The sequence below is a fragment of the Rhipicephalus microplus genome, chromosome 9 (genome assembly GCF_043290135.1).
Source record: "Rhipicephalus microplus isolate Deutch F79 chromosome 9, USDA_Rmic, whole genome shotgun sequence".
In the NCBI taxonomy this organism is placed as follows: Eukaryota; Metazoa; Arthropoda; class Arachnida; order Ixodida; family Ixodidae; genus Rhipicephalus; species Rhipicephalus microplus.
The window spans coordinates 25,730,354-25,750,642 of NC_134708.1; the positions used below are offsets into that span (position 1 = coordinate 25,730,354).

The 20,289-nt window shown below is 42.9% G+C and overlaps 1 protein-coding gene across 1 annotated transcript in view; it reads right to left on the bottom strand.

Annotated features, from left to right (window-relative positions):
- The window catches only part of TrpA1 (Transient receptor potential cation channel A1), a 61,612-nt gene extending 54,229 nt beyond the window's left edge, over positions 1–7,383 (bottom strand). The window contains exon 1 of the mRNA XM_037417138.2: positions 7,233–7,383. The gene's annotated coding sequence lies outside the window, so the exon portion shown is untranslated. The remainder of the gene's footprint in view (positions 1–7,232) is intronic.
- Positions 7,384–20,289: the final 12,906 nt, after the last annotated feature.

Below are 20,289 nucleotides of genomic sequence, written 5' to 3' on the forward strand. Positions count from 1 at the left end.
CACCAACACAGGACCGGGTTAGATGGAAAAGCGTGGGTGAATTCGTTACCCGTTGTGGCGTAGTCAACCCTAAGTAGGCTTCTAAAGAACATTCAACTCTATCTCACCAGACTCGGCTAAATATCACTTTCGAAAGCATCCACTTGCCGATTCACCTTCTCGTTATAAGCAAAACAAGGAAAGAAGAAATCCCGATGGTGTTTACAAATACAGTGTTTGCGTGAAACATTGTGCGAACTTACCTCGTGCGCACCCACCACGGCCCAAACGGCGGCGTCTTGCCGAGCAAGGCAAAAAAGGCAAATGCAATCGCAGCACAGTGAACGTTGATTCGTCCTCATAATATCCTATCGTGCTCTCAATAAATGAGGTTGGTCGGCCCATGCGACTCTAACTGAGTGTTGTTTCGCCGAGTCGTGCAGCGTTAAGGGCAAAGCGGTGCCAGTTTTATTTGTTTCCTTCAACACAAACAGAACCGAGTCTAAAACCCAAGGAAACAGAATCGACCAAGTGAGCTGAACCTTGTGCTTTCGTGTTGGACTTCCCTTTCGTGAATTTATGTTAATGTTTTCATGCCTATCTTGCTCTTTTTCTTAGAGTAGCCTATTTTTTTCAGCTTAATATATTTATGCTGACCGAACTTTTTTCCTCCTTACGACATTCCATTCTTCAGTTAGATTATTCATTTTGTCTCATTACTTGCGTGAGTCTAGATTATTCTATTCTTGCCTAAGTTATCCTTACTTATTCTTTGCACGGTTATCGTGTTCTTTTTCTGAGTATGGCTTGTTCATTATGGTAGACGTTTCTTCTGCGAGCTTACGCTATTGTTTTCAGTTTAAACGTATTGGTTCGAATACTTCGTCTTCTTTTTGTTAATATAATGTCTTCTTTTTTGCCTTATTTTATTGTTTTACTAACTTGATTTGGAGTGTAGCTGATTCGCTTTTTTCTAATTTATCCTGTGCAAGTCTATCTTGTTCTTTTTGTGTGTAAAACGTCTTCGTTTGTGTAACTCAATATCCTTTGGTTATTTCATTATTTCTTTGCCAAGGTCAGTAATCTTCATTTAGCTTATAGTGTATTGACGTTTAGCTCTTCCTTTGTATGAGTTTATCTTATCATTTCTTCGTCTATCATTATTTTCTGGTTTATCTAGTCTTGTGTATAACTTACATTTAGCTTGTTTATTTTAAGCCGCAACTTCTGCATGCGGAAGCATCTCTGACGTCAACAGTTTCTTTCAGAGCACCCTTTGAACGCGCTCGACTCCACTGGATGCGGAAGAAAATCCAATTTCGAGTTTCATAGTAATGCTTCGCGATGGGAGTCTCTCTTGCAAAGATGTGTAGTGGGATGTCTTATGTTCAGTTTGACTTTTTTGTTAGGTTTAGTTTGGGCACTATATATTAAAATAATGCGCTTTTACCAAAAATGGCCTTGGCCAATGCGGGTTCGTTAACAGCGAATGCTAACATAATAATAATAATAAAAACGCCATGGTAATCAAGCAAACGCGTAGGTTGTCGAGCAGCATATCCGGAAGATCTTACGCTAGACTTCGCTGTACGAAGGTTTTGTATGCAAGCCAAAGCTAAAAAAACATAAAATAAAAAACGACAAAACTTCTCTAAAACGTGGACTTTTTACTCTTGAAGTAAGGTACTACAGATACACGCATTCAGATATATAGCTTTTTCAATGTCTTCCTTTGAAAGTGCGACCGAAGTGAATGTTCCGCAATAACCCTAAGCGAAATTCTCACTGGGATCCCTGAAATGGCCTAAGCAAGCGTTTGTGCAACGAAGCCTAACTATATGGCCTCTACCAAACGTTTGGCAGATCCAACGAAAACACTAAAGCCGCAATGTTGGTCCAAAGAATTTGGAGCTACAAACTTTTTTATGCTTACTTAGTTTTCATAGCGGAAGACGTGGCTTATGGCTAGTTCTTAAAATGCACGAATATAAACAACACATCATTTCTTTCGAGTGTCTTGCGCTGGCTTGTCAGAGCTTTTTCCATGGGTTATTCTTTTACATCAGAAAATAATTCGCCGAATAGCTTGGTACTGAATTACAGAAAAAAATATAAACTTGCAGTATATATGCCTTTACAAATAATTCTACAGCCTTTTTCTTCTGGTTTTCTTAGTTCTCTTTGCCTATTTGATTGATTATTTGCATAGCGTTGTGTTAGTTATCTTTTGGCGTTGCGTAGCATTTACATTTCCCTTTATAATTTAGAGTGTAGCCATTCTTACCCGCGGGTATGAGCCACCTTGCCTTAGGTGACAGAACAAGCCCCTTGTTTTTGAAACAGTAATCGTATTTCCCTGAGGTAGGACGTAAGCCCGTATTTCTCCAGGTGATTGTTTATCACGTCAATATAATTGCTATAGTTAGCCTATGTATTGTAAACAGACAAACATATCCCAGAAGTGACTACACTTTTAACAAGGCAATGCTAGTCGGTTCTATAAAGGCTGCAGTCTCCCTTCTCCCACAATTTTGTCTAACCACCTGTTTGCATGGACTGCACGAAAAATTTTATTATTGAGCTTTTGTTATTGAAATCAAAACTATATGAAGCAGTTGCCATCATTTATTGGCAACTGCAACACCTTTCCTCTTAGTTGTTGAAATATTAAAATGAAAAAAAAAGAATTAAGAACGACTACAGTAAATACACATCACAAGTTCAGAATTTCGGAAAATCAACAGTTCTCGTTTTAACAGAGCAACTATGTAATAGCACTGGACGTTTGGTGTAGTTCAGTCAACTCTTATCACAAATGTTAGTGTCATCAAAAAGAAAAGAAAAGTAAGTGTGCCAGCACTTTTATTTGTAAATTTCATCGCATTTTCTTACTATAGAACACTACATGAACTTCCGAACTTTGCTTTTCATCTGAATTTACGTCAATATCTAGAATACCACCCTTATGCAGGTATTTCCTTTTGTTCCTCTTCCTCCATAAATTGCAACATGACTTCCCGATCTGTAAGCGCGATACGTGTGATGCTTAGAGGAATTTGATACATTTCGTTTCAAAACTGAGCGGGGATTACAACGCTACGATGAGATGAATAGCTTCATCGGGTCCAACAACCCTGTAACTTACAAAAGTGCTTTCTTAACGGCATTGAAGTCCTGAGACGCGCACGTGGAGCTTTAGTAATAAGGGCACCTCGCATTGGTCAACGTTGGCTTCAACGTCTTGATGCTACGTAATCCCATCCGGGTGCATTACCTTTATGGCCTAAAAGACAACCGTCCCGGTAATCACTGCGAAGTTAACCGAGTTGGGCAAGAGTGATCAACCTTTTCCGAGCAAGTTAAAAGCAGCATGTGTTCTGGAAATCCGGGGGGTCGTCTATATTGATATTGCTGAAACAGGAAATTGAAGTCTACGACACGCTTCAAAATGCTTCGGAAGCATTTTATCGAAGTTGAGCTTCGGTGAGCGAAGCTTATTTCACTCCGAGAAGCATCTCGAGCAGCTGTTAGTAACAGCTACCGGGCTCAGTTTGATAACATAATCCTCGAAAAGTGATGAATTCTTAGAAAATTGCAAAAGACTGTCAACTCATGTTGAAAACCAGTAGGAAAAATAGAAGCAACTTCCCAGTGTCGCATTATTTTTTGCCCGAGAGTGCATGCAAGCTTTATAAATAGCTGGGACGTTTTAATGGAAAGGTGAGTGTAAAACCTGTTGTGTCAGCCCACCGGAATGCTGTGCGTATGCGTGTGCGTAACTTTGCAACGTCTTTGCCTTCTTTAGTTGTTCCTGACGTGATGTTATCTTACGCTGAATTCCAATGGCACATCACGAGCGGGATCGCGATGGCAGTGCGTAGATCCGAGTAGCATTGCTTTCGCCAAACCTGCCATTGGCCTCGGTGGGAGCAGTTGGTACACGGACATCCAACCAGGGGGCGTGAGAGGGTGCGAATCATTCTGCTCGTTGTACACGGCTGCCCGCGACTGTAGACGTCGGGCAGTGCCGGTATGACAGGCAGGCACGCAGAATACGTCGCAGGAACATCCGGTTGAATCCACCGATTTCAGTGAAGCACGAGCCCTTGCTCCATGGCGCACTCTTTAATCTGTGGTTGCTCTCGATCTGCCATTGGAATGTGACTGCTTCACTTGGAGAAGAAGAACTTCATTCGAATCTTCCATTGCAAATAAATATTAGAGTTGTATGAATACAGCTACATAAAGTGGCAATGTGAGTCCGATTGTTGTGGCATTACACACCTCTCGAACGTATATGCGTGCGTTGCTGCCTGACATGATGCTGCTCACAGACTGATCTTTCAACGTAAAATGTAGGAAGACACCCACCGTGGATAGCTTAGCACCTAAGGTATTGTGAAAAAGTGAAGTATCGTGTATCGTGCTAAAGCATCGTGCTCGACTAATGGTAAGCTCGTTCCTCCCTAACCTGTACTTCAACGTTATTCGACCTTGAAAGCATGCATCCTCTTAAGTTAGTAGCTCACGCCATTGTTGGTACACGTTAGCAGATGATTAGATGTCACTGCGGTGCGTCGGCCTATGTTATGACAAAACTTTCCAATGTGGCTTTCGAATCAAGCTAAAAGCATCGGCAATGTTGACTGCCCTGTTACATAACCTTAAAAAATCCCTGAATAGTTAGAAGACTAGTGAAGCTTTCAAGTATCGCTCGTAGTCTTTAGAAACCTTCTCAAGAAAATTCCCTTAAGGCCGAGGGTCACGTCAGCACTTCCTCTACGATTTGTTTACGTAGCGGCCATCTGCTCTGTGTTGGGACCGTGGTCCTAGCTATATATTTTAAAAGGCAGCACGTGAACTGGTTGCGAAACGGCCGTGTGCAGATTTAGATGGTTTCCACGCGCTGTTCTACTTGGAACAAGTTTCTGGAGGTAGGAACGCCACGGTCAGTGCGTGTTGCTAGGTGGCTCGGAGCTTGACACGCTGGCTCATGCATTCCGCGGAATCAGCAGACACTTACGATGAAAACAATGCATGTAGACCCACTTAATAAAATACTTTTTTTTTCTTACGCATCGCTGTCACAAATCATGGTGCTGGGTAGTTGTGGTACTTTAGCATGCCGGGTACTATCATTTAGTTAAACCTCACTGATTTCCTGTTCCCCCACCCTCTGGGTTGTCACAGACGTTTGAGGCTGGTGAAGGTGCAAAGAACAAACTTTAAACCCAAATTTTCTTCCGCAATCGAATAGTTTCTTTTGCAGAATGTGAGAACACCACACCACGCCATAGCATAACATGACGTACCACAACAAGGCACAACATGCTGCCGTATCATACTGTTCGACATCATAGCATAGCGTGCAACTTTCGGACTTAGAATACTGAAGAGCCGAGCGGGGTGATAGGCATTCTTTTTAAACAAGAAGATAAAAGTCATCATTCCGGACATTGTTGCCTAATCTACTAGTAATAGGCGTCTTGTCCTCCTTTGTGTGTTACATATAAAATGATTAGTTGCTGACGTCACATCATGAGTTGTCGTGGTCGATACTTGTTACACGCAAAAAGAAAAAAAAAGTGCGAAAACATTTAGCACAAGAGTTGCTTTTCCCCTTTTCTATTTCTATTTTACTTCGTATTTCCTTTCTTTTCTTGCGATTGCGTTCTTCATTGTATTTTTCTTCTTCCATTTGTCTTAGGCCGAAATCCCAGTCACACTTTAACACTAGATTTTTTTAATATCTTAGTGTCACTAGAATCTTGTTACTTCACTGTGATCTCCCAGACGCGATATGAACCGGTTCATTTTCTATCCACTTTTTTCTTTCACATCTGGGTTGCTGTGCTAGGCTGGAGGAAAAATCCAAATAACTTGAAACAACTAAGAATAGAAAAAAAATCTGCGTAAGGTTAAACAAATGTCTATGTTCGAAGCACTTCGGCGGAAAAAAAAGGAAGAAATGCGATTTAGGTTCGCGGGCATATTTTTATGTGCACGTTAAAAAAACTCAGGTGGTCGAACACTGCGAAGCCCCTCACTACATCACCTCTCATAATTACGCCGTTGATTTTCAACGTTAAATCCCAACATTTATACCTTAATATAAAAAAGTTGGTTCATTCGCATACTGACAACTTCATAGTACTAGATGCTAGATCTCGGGCATGGGACATTCTACTGTAAATATTGACGCATGTCTGGCCTTCCTGCTTGTTTGTCATCTTTCTCCTATTTCGCAGATGGTAAATGTCAACAGCCACATCACGTGACAAGACGTCATCGACTAAACCTTTTAAAACTAACACTTTAGGGTGACCTACACAAGTTAGGTTAGCCTATCAAAATGTCGGCCAGCCTGTCTCTGGTACTTCATTCTTGATGATTGTGGTAGAGCAGCGCCACACAAATAATACACCAGGTGACAGGACATGTGCTGTACTTTTTTATTCACTTGAAATATTTTTAATGTGCAATCTTAATCAGTCATGAAGAACGTCACAAGTTTGAGGGTCCAGATGGCGTCAGAACGGGGGGATAATATATATGTGAAACCGAGAAAGTGAAGAGACACAGTGTACATAGTTTTCACTGAAGAACTTTAGTTGAGACTAGAGCATATTGCTTGGATTCTTCTCGTTCAAGGAGAAAACCCGGGTACAGTTGGTAATGGTTCAATTTTTATAGTTTGCAGCGCTAAAGTAACGTACTCATTGCTTTATCATTGTAAGCTATCGAAAATGCTCGTCTCGTTCGTTGTATGTTTGTGGTATAGCGCTGCCCTGTCACAAATATGAACTAAAGCCAACATTCTTTTTTTTCCTTTTCTCGTCTTTTTGTTGTCCTTGTAATACTTATTTTGTATAATATTTTATTCCACTTACTCCCTTCATCAGCCGGGTAGCTGTTAATTTTTGGGTACCGTTCTGTATTATCCTTTTTTTTTCGCTGCAGAACTTTGTGATATGGAGTAGCAGAGGCAATATGCACCTCAACTTCTCCACAGCAAAACAGTCAAAACAGAACAGAACAACAAATGGGGGTAGCTGGCCGGTCTGAGAACTGACCATCCTCCCTACCCTTCCAGCTGTCTCTTCCTACTCCTCCAAACCAACCTGCTCCCTCATTTGTCATTCTGCGTCTTACAGCTTTTTTATACCTCTGCCGCCTGTTGCCTGTGCAGGTGTGCGTCAAGCTAACCTCCCCAAAATGAATGCCTCCCAAGCAGCGAGGGAGAAGTCGCTCACCGCCATCGTGCTTGAGGATGAAGTCGAGGATGTTGACCCGGTTGTGAGCCGCAGCGTGGTGAACGGCGGCCCGGCCTCGGCTGTCGCGAAACTGGAGGCGCTTCTCGTCGGCCGTGAAGAGACGCTCGAACTCGCGTAGGTTTCCCTTCTCGGCCGCCTGCAGATTGAGAGAACGTAAAAGAAAAAGCGGCAGCTCGTCAAAGTGAGTGCATTCCCATGCATGAAGGATAATTCAGTTTCCGTGGTAATTTGATCAACTCTTTCTGTAACGAAGCGAAAAAGAACGTGACTGAGGAATTAACAGACAATGCATGGCAGCGTATTACTTATGTGCCTTTATTTCTTCACCGTTATTGCTCCCTAAAGAAGGCTTAACGTTTGCTTAGGTGAACGAAATCATGTGCCTATAGGGTTGGGAAAGCTAGTACTTGGAGATGTATTGTGAGAGAATTCCTCGTGCAATTTAGCAGAATAGAGAAGGACAATGTATGGTTTAACTGTTCTTGACTGTTCAAAGGTCTCCTATTCGCTTCTTTTCTCTTGTTTCGCGGAAACAGTTTGCTGTTTGCAGCGGTAAAAAAAAAAGACTTCCACATACGGAAAGCTCGTAGTTCGAGACGTGCTGTGAGAGATTCACCCGTACAGTTCAGCAAAACAGAAGAGAGCAACGAACGAGAACACTATGCTAGACTGCCTAGAAGTATAATACTCTATCTCTCTGTCTTTTCATCTTTTATTCACCTTTTCCTTTGTTCCCACTACAAGGTAGCCAAGCATGCGTTAGGATATGGTCAACTTTATGCCGTTCTCATCCAAGGTAAAGGAAAGACTGGAAGGTTTATCAAAGAAAAGCATCCAGTGGCTACCTTGTGCGTTGGAACGGGAAAAGAAGAGAGGAGTGTGTGACTACACTGCTGCTTGAAGCATCTGGGCTACAGCAGCACACTGTAGCGCGAGTGTTAGTTCGAAGCTCTGACGTGCTGGCTTAGATCGACGTATTGATTCGTGTCAGAGTTGCGGACTTGCCACTGCAGAATTGAAATGACGTCGGAATGAAACCCCATTTTCGCGACCCACGAATATTGGAATGGAGATAACGCTTGGACGAATGTTTGAAAATAGCGCTCCGGGTTAACGCCTGGAGAAAAATTCCAGAAACACCACTCTTACCGCGCGAGACGACGAGAAAACGCGCGAAAAATAAAATGTGGGTGAAGACGCCCCCTTGAGATTGCCACCCCAAACAACCGGACGTCGAAGACTTCGAAGGCGTCTACTGGGTTCTACATAACTTCTAATCCATAAAAATGAAACACAAATGAAGTAAATTGTCGTCCGTGGGTGCCATGCACTTAGCATACGACGTTTCGGAAAGTTTTGTTGAGTAAATGTCAAAAAATTACGAAAAATAAAGTTTGAAGATTTTTTTACGCCACACGAGGAGATATCGGCACGAAATTTAGGAATGAAACTTACGCCTTTGATTTATCCTATAATAATTAACCTATGATACTGAAAATGACGGCATTAAAGCTCTCAGAGTGCAGTTTGTGTTTCTAAACCAAGTCGAATTTTCTCTTAGTGTCCCTTCAAGAGACCTTCAGGTCTGAGAAAACAAAATTTCCCAGCAATTTGTAGCCGTACTTGTTATAACTGTGCAGTACAAGTTGTTTGCGCATTTTAAAATAGGTTAGCAATACGAATTCCGCGCTGCCTTCCAAAGCAGCGGGGATATGCACTTTTTTTTTTTTGTCTGGTGATTCTTATACGTCCGACGCTGACTTCATTCGCGATAGAAAAATTCCGTTTTCCCAAAGTATGTAATATATATATATATATATATATATATATATATATATATATATATATATATATATATATATATATATATATATATATATATATATATAAGAACAATTTCTCGTTTTCTGTACAGAAGCTCCTGGTATGCCACAATAAGTAGAAGACAACTTGTCTGCCCGCCACCCCTCCTTTATTTTGTTTGTTTGTTTGTTTGTGTGTGTGTGTGTGTGTGTGTGTGTGTGTGTGTGTGTGTGTGTGTGTGTGTGTAAGAACATTTCCTTCAGTAGCTTCTCGAGAAGGCATGATTGCGATAGTTGGCATATTGAGGAGGACAGAACAACGTCATTGAAAAACCTGAAATTTTGCATACAAAATAAGCCACTAAGAGGCGGGAACAGTGGAAGTGCGCAACTTTGCGAGTTTCTCCAGTTGGCGCCCAAGACCACAGCTGGAAGCGTCGTTAATTCTCAGCCACGCCGTGCTGCAGCGTTGTGTGTACCCCCTTCTAACCATGCTTTCCGAAAGTTCCCAATGAAGTGACTCTTCCGAGTAATTTCCGGCCTGAACACAGCGACAGCAAAGTTCTTGTCACCGGACGCTAGTATCAGAGTGGAACGGCTAATGGAGCCATTCGTTTTCGCCACTATACGTCTTTTAAAGCGATGCCTTCTTCTTACCAGCCATCTTGATTACTACAACGGGAAGGCGACTGGATGATCGGCCACTTTCGGTGCAGCTACTATTACCGCGCCGTCCACATCTCTCGACAGCCCTAAGGGCAGTGAAAGCCCTCATGCTTTTTGAGGACGACGAGTTTGTGTGTGAACGCCTCTGACTTGCGGTGAAGTTCTACACGCTGCAGTGAATTTACTGTGCGTATCTCCCTTTTTCTTTTCCTTCTCCTCCCTCTTTCTTGTTCCCTTCCCTAATCCCCCAGTGTATAGGGTAGCCAACCGGATGGGTTTCTGGTTAAGCTTCTTACCTTCTCCCTTTGTCTGCTCCCTTCCTTCCATCACTCCAGTTTGCCTCAATTTATTACCACTCTTTTCTAGATTAATAAAGAAGTTGACTGGCATAGTTGATTGTACATACCTAATTATAAAATTATACCCACACGAAAAAAAAAAGACAGCCATGAAAAGGAAACACACGAGACAAGCGTATACTTCCAACTGAATTTTTTATTGACACGAAAGCTTTTAGAAGTAACCGACCGAACAGCTCAACATTCTACAACTATTTGTGTTAGACTGAAATGCTCGAAGTATTTGCATACACTTTCAATGGTTCCCCGTTATACGAGACGTACAATTTCACAGCGAAAAGCATGCAAAAATTCCGCCGAGCTGCTAGAAAGCGGCTTGGCGGAATTCCTGACCCGAAATTTTGGCCCGGATTGTCAGCATTTATTGAAAGAAAATACACTCTATGAAAAAAATAATACTTCGCAAATGGAGCTGTTGCTTGCTGGCTCAATAGCTCACGCACACAGAAGTCGGTAGACAAATAAAGCTTTCAATTTAGACGAAATAATATGATGTTGTAAAAGTGGTTAGGCTAAATATTCTGGGCTTTGCCAACTGTAGCCTAAAATCGGGAATGTTCAGGCAGACAGCTAAACCATTGGCTTCCTACTGAACGAAAACAAAGCTTTTAAGAGCAGATAGCCGATAGTTGGTCAGTGTTATAGCCAACACTACCTTCATTGCCATGTTCTTTTCATAATTTGCTTTACTCGCTATGTTTTTCTCTAGTTTTCATTCTTGAACAATCATTATGTTTTTTTTTCACTGCACAACGTGGAAAGATCAAGCAGCTGAAATATTATAAACCAGAACTTCTGTGCATCAAGCTTGTTTAACAACAACAGACTTGCTACATGTACCTGACGTAGAATCACACCAACATCTTCACTTTCATATAGTAAAACCATTAAGTTATAGCAACGAGGAATTCTCATACTTTTCTCTTAGAGCAACATCTAGTTCATCCGGTGTCCGCCTTTTTTTTAAGAGTAAGAATGATCTAAACTTCCATATTCAAGGAGCACTTTGACGACCTAAGTTCACCAATTCCAACATCGAAATAGTTCGGCACCTGCCTTTTTTGTGCCTAGCAATAAACTAGCCCTCCACACCGGGAGATAAAGATTTTTCCCGCGCCGCTACTTCATTCGATGGGCACTGAGCAAAAACCTAAAGAAAAGAACAATTGCTAAGTCCCCGAGGAGAAATCCGCGCGACTGGTTAGGCTTAGCGAAAAATTAATCCAGGCAATTAGGCCTGAAGAGAATTTACCAGTGATGTCATAAAGTATAATGGCTCTGTGATTGAAGCTGAGTGGAGGGCTAATGCCTTATGCCAGTAGCACGAAAAAAATTTCATCAAACCGATTGCAAGAACGTTTCCTGCAGGGCCGCTCAAATCAGGGCAGGAATTTTACGCAATGCTGGACTAATAACGACGAAAAAAAGAGTTAAGAGTGTAGCTAAGCGACAGTCCTTATTAAAATCGACGTAGGACGTACAGCCGGGAGTGGCCGTCAGCTCCGCCACGTCACGAAGCTCCGAATCAATGGAGGCAATTAGTCTGCTGAGACTTTGCTAAGGCACGTTGCCGGGCTAGTTGAGACGAAATGCTCGCGTGAAGTCCACACTACAACTAATTAGTCAGTTCTGTACGAATACCTATCCGCACATTCTTTCGGTGTAAGGGCTATAGCCAGTCGCTATAATTTCGCTCGTGAGCGTTTCGCGCTAAAGCAGAAAGAAAGAACTCGTGGGTTTAATTATTGCAATGTTTCTAGCAAGAGCCTATATGGCTGGGTGCTGCCCCGTAATATCCGTGATGGGGCCTATAATATTTTCGTTTTGTTCAGTGATCATATCCGCAAGCGTCTATTTAGCTACATACAATATGCCCCCTACTTGCAGAAATGCTTGAATTCGTGTAGAAACATGGCTTTTCATATTTGATTTAAAAATATAGCTACTGGACTGTATTTGCCATAGTTTGGATAGAATGTACAGGCTGAGTGCAGTATATATACTGATCGCATGAAGGGCTTCGGATGCTCGTTTAAAACCACTAGGTGGTCGGGAATGTTCGTAATCTTTCCCACAGCTATCATATTATAAAGGTGTCTTCTTTAGGGTTTGCTATATATTCGCGATAACGTCCTAGTAAGTGGTTGAAGAATAAATGGCTGAAATAAACCGCGTGATTGAATGTAATCAGTCAATCAATTAATCAATTAATCAATAAATCCTCTCATTTTCTGGTAATTAGTAGAGCCTGAGGCATCATGCCCTCAATCGGAACATCAACCAAAATCTCAGCATTGCGAAACAGTGACGGACGCTCTCTCGAACGGGCCCATAATCCCGAGGCCAGACTTGGCGAGACGGGACTAAGCCGAAAGATTTGCACGTCCTCCCTTTGCGGCCAGCAGGTGTTTACCGATTAAGGTGGACGACCGGGCGTGGCGAAGCGAGGATAAGGTAATCCCTTCGCTAAGCGGACGATGCACATTACGGGACACCGAGGACGGCTGCTCCGACACTTGCCCGCGTCTTCCTTCCTTCTTTCTTCTTTAAGTGGGCTCTGCGCCATCTAGGCAGAATGCATGCGCTTCGATTGTACGAGCTCGTCATTGTGTGTGCGTGGCAAAAAAAAAGGAAAGAAAGAGAGAATGCAAGTGGTAAATATATATGTATTCCTTGCAGCAGATGCTGTCACTCGGTTGCCAGAGGTCTCAACTCTAACAACGTCCCAGTGGACCACAATGAACATCAACCCTTGTGACTTATTTTTGTAATATTGCACAGACAATTACACAAACACTGGAGGCGTGTTTTTGTCGTCGCCGTCGCCGTCATGTTCTATTTAAAGTCTAAATGAACACCATCGCCCACACGCGATGTGTTCTGTAAGTGCGATTGAAAGCTAGCGAACGCGCAGACGTGTGCAGCTCGAACGGAAAATAAACGCACCAGAAGGCTCTTCTTCGTAAGCTGAAAGAGCATGGAGGGGCGCCGGGGGCGGGAAGAGGGGACTGCGTCGCACGAGCAGCAGCTGCGTGCTTCGATCGAAAGGGCAAGGCGACGTGCATGCGCACGCGTTATCTCGACAGATATCAGTTTATCGCTCCTACCCGTATACTATAAAAGTACTATGACGAAACACGTGACAGCGTGGCGTATAGCCTCGATCGAAGCCCGATTCGATCGGCAATCGGATGTCGCTTTTAAAATTAGGGGGAAAGAGCCACAATTTCCCGTGTACTGTCGCCACTCCCTTTACGCGTGTGGTTTTATGGACACGTGCGCTTCTCACGTGTCGTGAAACACACACACACACACACGGATGAACAGATGAACCACGATCGCCGCAGTTTGCTTTGTTTTTCCGCCTTATCGCCACTAAGTGCCGGTGACGCGCAATCAGGTGCCGTTTTGTATCAGCACTAACAAGGTGGACGTGCGAACGTTTAGTGCAGTTCTGGCGCCCGTTTCAAGCTATTTCTTTCAGTCGCGGCCATAAATCGGACAACGTCCGATACCAAGCTATATGCCCCGCATCGCCCGTTCCCTCTCATAATGCTCACAATAGTATGCTCTGTGGTCTCACCGCCTACTTCGCGTTGAGGCGACTGACGACCCGAAAACCACTTTGCTCCTTGGGGCGGCCGTATTCCTTATGCCTGCGTTTTACAGAGCTACGCGGGATCTGAACTTAAAGAAATTTGCTGCTTTCCTTACTGCGTATAACATTACAATTGCTCCTATCTCATTCATTGCTTCACCCTCATGGTGAAACTGGGACTAGATTGCTTTTAAATCAATTGCAGTGATATAGCAGATTGGAAGCAGTTTCCTGGAAAGCAAGAGGAAGGGATCGGGTATGTATGTTGAAGAATCGAATAAATTTTGAACCGTCCCTACCGAAGCGATGCACATCATGTCATTTATGGGCTGTCACCCACTAGCTGACCGCGCATCAGCTTGGCCTAAGGTGGCGGTTGTTGCTTGCGACTTTCTTTGTTGCAAAAATCAGCAGACTTCGTTTTCGCGAAGTGTGGTCTCGGTTAATGTTACGCAATCAGCGTTGAGCAATCCTAACTGGGGGGATGCTTCGCCCCACCATAATAAAAATATCGCTCTGAAGATATTGCAGGCATATCACTGAACTTATGTCGATTTAATAACTTTCTGTGCAGATCTTAGTATTGATCCAATGCCACAGATTTTCTCAATGCTATAGTCATTAAACGCTTCCTGATAGTTATGTCGTTGAATGGTTTTATTGAAACAAAAAAACAAAACTAAGTGCAGAAGCTGTCATCGCCATTTCATGGCGACGATAGGTCATTCATTTCTCCTCTTTCGATTCTTATCTGGATAACATTATAAAGACTAGAAGAGCTATGACAAAAATAATATGTATATCCATATGTGGATGTCCTACATTTGGCGAGTTCGAGAGTTTTCGTTCTAGCAAAGTAAATATACAAACACTCTGTACACTTCCAATGTACTACCCATATATTAGTGCCTACACGTAAAAACGTTGAAACATTTTCCTTGGCATGTGAGTTATCCATGATTGTTACTGGCCTTGCACTTTCACTAACGATAACGTTCCCTCCGAGTGCCATTTGGTTTGCGTCGAAACAAACGTGCTCCCTGCGCAAAGCAAAGCGCGAAGTTCCCCTCGGTTAACCTACGTACGATCTTGGCGCTGCCGACTCACTTATGGCTCAATTATTATGGCCCCCCTCCCCACGGCATCATTGTTCTCAAGGGTAACTTGGTCCATTTTCCAGGCAACCATTCCGAGGCCAACTCAGGCCGGCTGACGACTGAGTAGCCATTCCTATCAAGTAATTCACTTTGAGATACCCTGGCCTCAGGCAGCGCGAGCGGAAAAACGATGCAGAGACGTGACTTCTGTGCAGCGGCTCGCTCCGCAAAGCGTGGATGAACAAACGAGTCGGCAATAATGCTAAACAGGTGAATGGGTGAATTGTACAGCCTCTTAGAGCCCGCTAGGGCGAATAAGAATCCTTTGTCCACGACTCTGTTATAAAGAATGAAGCGGACGAAGAAGGAAGAGGACGAGGAAGATGAAAGTAGACTAACGAAGAGGTTAACCAGTTTTTAGACGGGCTGGTTACTCTGCACTGGCAAAAAGGTGTAAAAGAGGAGGTAATGAACATGTAACAACACTTATTCCGTCTTCCTGCCCCGAAACCACGTTATTATTATGAGGTGACGCCGGAAGTTTCGACCACCACCTGCTACTAAATCTGACTGCAAGGGTGCTCTTTAAATTTCGCCGCAATCTAAATACGGCCGCCAGGCCTCAGCATCGAATTCGTGCCCTCTTGCGTTGCAGCGCGACCTGCTATTATGCCCCGTAGGTTGAAGAATGAAAAAATAAAAAAGACGCACAAAAAATCACAGCATATCCACGGAGTGAATGATGATGACGGAAGCGAAGCGTCCGTCCATTCACCAGTCCATGTGTCCATCCATCCGTGCATGCATCTATGCGTCTAATGGCATTCAAGAATACAGACGGAGCACGGGTAACACCGACGAGACGCGAACCAAGGAAGCCGAGCGCAAGCGTCTTCGAAGCGCCCGCCGCTCTGCTTCGCCCATGCCTCACCAACGGTTCTATCGAAGAGACAGAGAGAGGCAGAAGAGACTATCGAAGAGGCAGAGAGAGGCACTCGTTCTTTGCGTACCAAGGCACATCCCGCGCAGCAGCCCATCAGAGAGCAACGGTACAGCACCATCTAACATATTCTCACACAACTGCAGTTTTTATGTACTTCTACGAGATAGCGCCATCTGTTGTACTGTTCGCGAGATACTGCTTTCTTTTCCTTCTCGTCTCTTCTTCTCTCGGTTACGCGTGACGCATGAAAAAGTGAAGCATGACTGAGAGGAGCTTCGCTCCTAAAAGAAAGTTTGCGCAAAATCGCACAAGGCTTGAAACAACGAAGCTGGGAGATTCAATCAGAAGTGTCTTTTTGGTTGGCTATAGGTTCTTTGCAGGTTGCTCCGTAGTTTGTTCCAGGCTTTAGCTAAGCGATGCTAAGATTTTTTATAGGTTCCTTTTAGAATGTTGCTGGGCTTTCAATAGGCGATGCTAGGATTGTTCCTTGGTTTCTTCTAGAGTGTTTTTGGGCTTTAGCTAGAAGATGCTAGAATTGTTTCTGGTTTCTTATTAGGGTGTTGCTAGGCTTTAGCTAGGTGATGCTGCGTTGTCCTGGGTTTGCTCCTGGAAGCATACAGCCTCCAATTAAACAACAGAGAACCATAGAGGCGGTACAGACGTCTGAACCCCGGAGTAAAAAACTGAAGGTGAAACCGAGTGTCCGCACCTTTCATAGATCTACTGGCATTGGAGTTCACTTTACACCTCTGTTGCCTCAATTGTTCATTTTTAATGAACTACTAATGAGTTGTGGGAATTGTGAAACATCTGTGGAACATACTCGTTTTTGATGAAGACAGATTTCGCGTGACGACAGCAATTTACGTCAAGCTAGAACCGTTTCGTTGTTAAAGAGGAGGAAAATTATTAAAAACTTTTCTGGAGCCGTTGCCATAGCGGGAAAATGTGGGCAAGCAAGGTATGGCGTGTTGGTGCCTAACCTGCTACTTTTCTTTCTCTCTTTCTTTTTTCTTTCTTTCTTCCTTTCTTTCGTTCTTTCTTTCTTTTCTTTTTCTTTCTTTTTTTCTTTCTTTCTTTCTTTTTTTTCTTTTTTTCTTTCTTTCCTTCTTTCTTTTCTTTTTCTCTTTCTTCCTTCATTTATTGCCTTCTGACCCTTTCTTCCTTTCTTCCTTTTCCTTCTCTTCCTTCCTTCCTTCCTTCCTTCCTTCCTTCCTTCCTTCCTTCCTTCCTTCCTTCCTTCCTTCCTTCATTTCTTTCTTTGTTTCTCTTTCTTTCTCTTTTTTCTTTCTTTCTATCTTTTTTTCCTTTTCTCTTTCTTTCTTTCTTTTCTTCTTTCTTTCTTTGTTTCTTACTTTCTTTTTCTCTTTCTTTTTTTCTCTCTATCACCATGCGGTATGCTCCCTCCTCTTCCGGGTCGGGCAGGCGGGTAGCTCATAGAAATGCAGGGAGACTAACCGGATTGCGCTGTTAAAGAGATCTGCAACTTACACAACCATTTGAGAATAGAGCGCCGACTGGTTTCGAACAATCTGAAAATAAATTCAATCCTTAAAGACGTCATACCTAATTACCAGAAATTCTTGCATATGACAGTTATGACGCTGCGTGTTAAAATCATCAGCAGCCTGATTACGCCCACTCCAGGACAAAAACTTCTCCATTGCTGCGCCTGTCAGCTCGGTCCTGTGCTTGCTGCTGCCACTTTCTACCTGCAAACTTCCTAATCTCATCTGTCCACCTAACATTTCCACCTAATCTCCACCTAACTGTCCACCTAATCTCATCTGTTTGCCTAATCTCATCTGTCCATCTAATCTCATCTGTCCACCTAATCCAGGCTGGGATCCTCAATGACCAGTGGTTATCTTGCTTTCGCGCTACGTGCCCTGACCATGACCGTTTCTCGTTCTTTATTTCAGCCATGATGTTTTTAACTCTGCATATACGTCGACCGAAAGCTTCACTCGTGTACGTTGTTCTCAATATCTGTCAAGGTACGTCGTTATGTACTTTTCCAGCAACACCACGTGTCGCATACGAAAGCGTTCTACAAAAATCTTTGTAGAACGCTCCGATTAATTTATTCGTTTCACCGGGGACGGAAGGCCTACCGTATAACGCTTGACAGCGACATGTGGGACGTAATATGTGGAGAAGGACGGTATATAAAGTGAAGTAAGCTTCAGGAACACGACTAGCGTACGACATGCAATTACGTGTGTTAATCTCCTCAAGTATGAAAAAGAAATGTCTTCAATCTGAAGTAGAAAAAAATTATTTCATAAGCGAATGTCTCAATTAGTTTTGCAACCTCTTTGAAGGAACCGACCAATAATTAATTTGTTACGAAGACGGTTCGAAGAATGAAGAAACTAGTATTAAAGAAAAGTTTTCATGATATATCTGTAATGAAATAGGCACGAATAAACAGAAAATAACCAAAACGTACGTGTAGCTCAAGCTAATAGCCTGTTTGCTATCCTAGAACAATAGCTTTACTCGGATATCCTATCAGCTTCTGCGTAATTTTCCAGAGTAAAAAACACAATTTTTTGTTTGTTAACATTAGTACGTTTGTGTTGATGCCCTGACAGTTCAATACCTCAACTACCTATATCACATTGTTTGCGTCTGTGCTGTAATTAAAGCGCAGTTCGTAGGGCACCGAATTATTGCACGATGATTTCAAACGCTTTGTGTGCCCTTTCACCATGTGTTTAGAAATAGTAACGATTTAGAGTACTTGGTAGTCCAATATGTGATCAGTTGCACAATGTTAGTTGATGACCACGGTACTTTGACTTCTACATCGAACAGCCACGTGGTATCGTTAGCACTGTTTCGTTCAGCAGAACCGGACATATCTGTCTGGTTGAACAGCTTGCCATTTGCACTTCGTTTCATTGCTTTCTTGTTGAGCGTTGTTTTATCTCAGACCTATTTATTGGGACACTAAGGAGCAAAACGGTTTTTCGCGTATTAGTAAAGTACCATTTCACAATTGCAAAAACAACACTTTTACAGTGACACGGCGCTTGGCAGGCGAGCGAACGCGTTAAAAAAAGTAACTGCTGGTCGGGACGTCACCTTGAGATTCTCTCACTAAACACTGTGGCGTCATCAATTTTTCAAGGTTTGTACTGGGTCTGACGCAGCTTGTAATGAATATTATAATCAATATATTTGAACTACGTTGTAATCCCTGAATGCCATAGACTTACCATACCAAGTTTCAGAATATTTTATCGAGCCAATGTGGCGAAAATACGAGAAATGCATTGTGCTTACTTCACGTGTGGACACAAAGGCGCGAAATTTAAAAACGAAACTGGAATCTCGATTTTGTCCACTGATAATGAACTTATGACAGTGGAAATTATGGCATCAGAGTTCTCAGAGAACAGCTTATCAATCTAAACAACTCGTCACTTCATTTTAGTGTCCTTTTAACGCGACTTCCCTGAAGCATTTGTTTCGCAGATATTGCGGTGTCGATGTCGTTGGTTGCGAAGGAAAGATCAGCTTTGTCTGGCAGCCAGCTTTGGAAATTCAAATGAAGAAATAATTACAAAAAGCTTGGTTCACGTGAGAATCGAACCCAGGCCTTCTGGGAGGCAAAAAGGTGTTCTACCACAGAACACGTTACTGCTTGCAACCATTCAAAAAAAAAACAAAAACATACGAGCATAATGCGATGCGAGGAATCTCCTTAACGCATGTTATATTGCGTGGCAGAAGCGTAAAATCGCACCTTTTGTTCAGAGTCCTAACTCTCTTGGCATCAGTAATTTTGAGGTGGACCATTAGACCAACTACGAATGGTTGCTCTAAATGTCCGCCAATCATAAACTACATAGCCATAATTATTCATAACTATCACTAAAAGCATTGACACAGTGCGCAGCTGAGCGTGTTGCGTTACAGGATCGCAGTGGGCATTACGCAAAAGAAGGTAGGAAGCATTCAAAGGGAGAAAGGAAGAAGGTTAGCCAGAAAAGCATCCGGTTAGCTACCCTACACTGCTAGAGTAGGGGAGGGGTCAACAAAGATCGAAAATAGGCAAGAAAATGAAAAGAACCTGGGGGATACAGACAGTAAATTCTGTGCAGCATGTGGAACTTCACTGCAAGTCTGAGGCATTAAACTTCACAACTGTGCTTGCAGTAGGCATTCTAGCATAGATATAAACGGGTGATTTATGCACCGAAAAGATTCCATTCCTCATGGCATGCTTGAGGTGCCCACCGTGAGACGAAGCTAAGGCAGTGATTGACAAGGTGGTGCGAATGGAGGCCACTGCGACCATGATGCGGTGAGCCCCGAATCTTCGAGGGGCTGTTTAAGGTGAAACTCAAGAGTTATCAAAGTTTTTTCTCCTTTCTGTACTGGCATCTCTGTGAATCTGTTTTCCCTCTATAACAATGACACTTCATCGTTAACGAAGGCTAACGCTTAAACAGTCGATGGCAAGACAGATGCCGTTAGACGAAAGAAGAATGATTGAAAGAATGACGTAAAAATGCAGGATCACAATCAGCCTAGATCCTCGAAAGACGGGTGCATTTCGG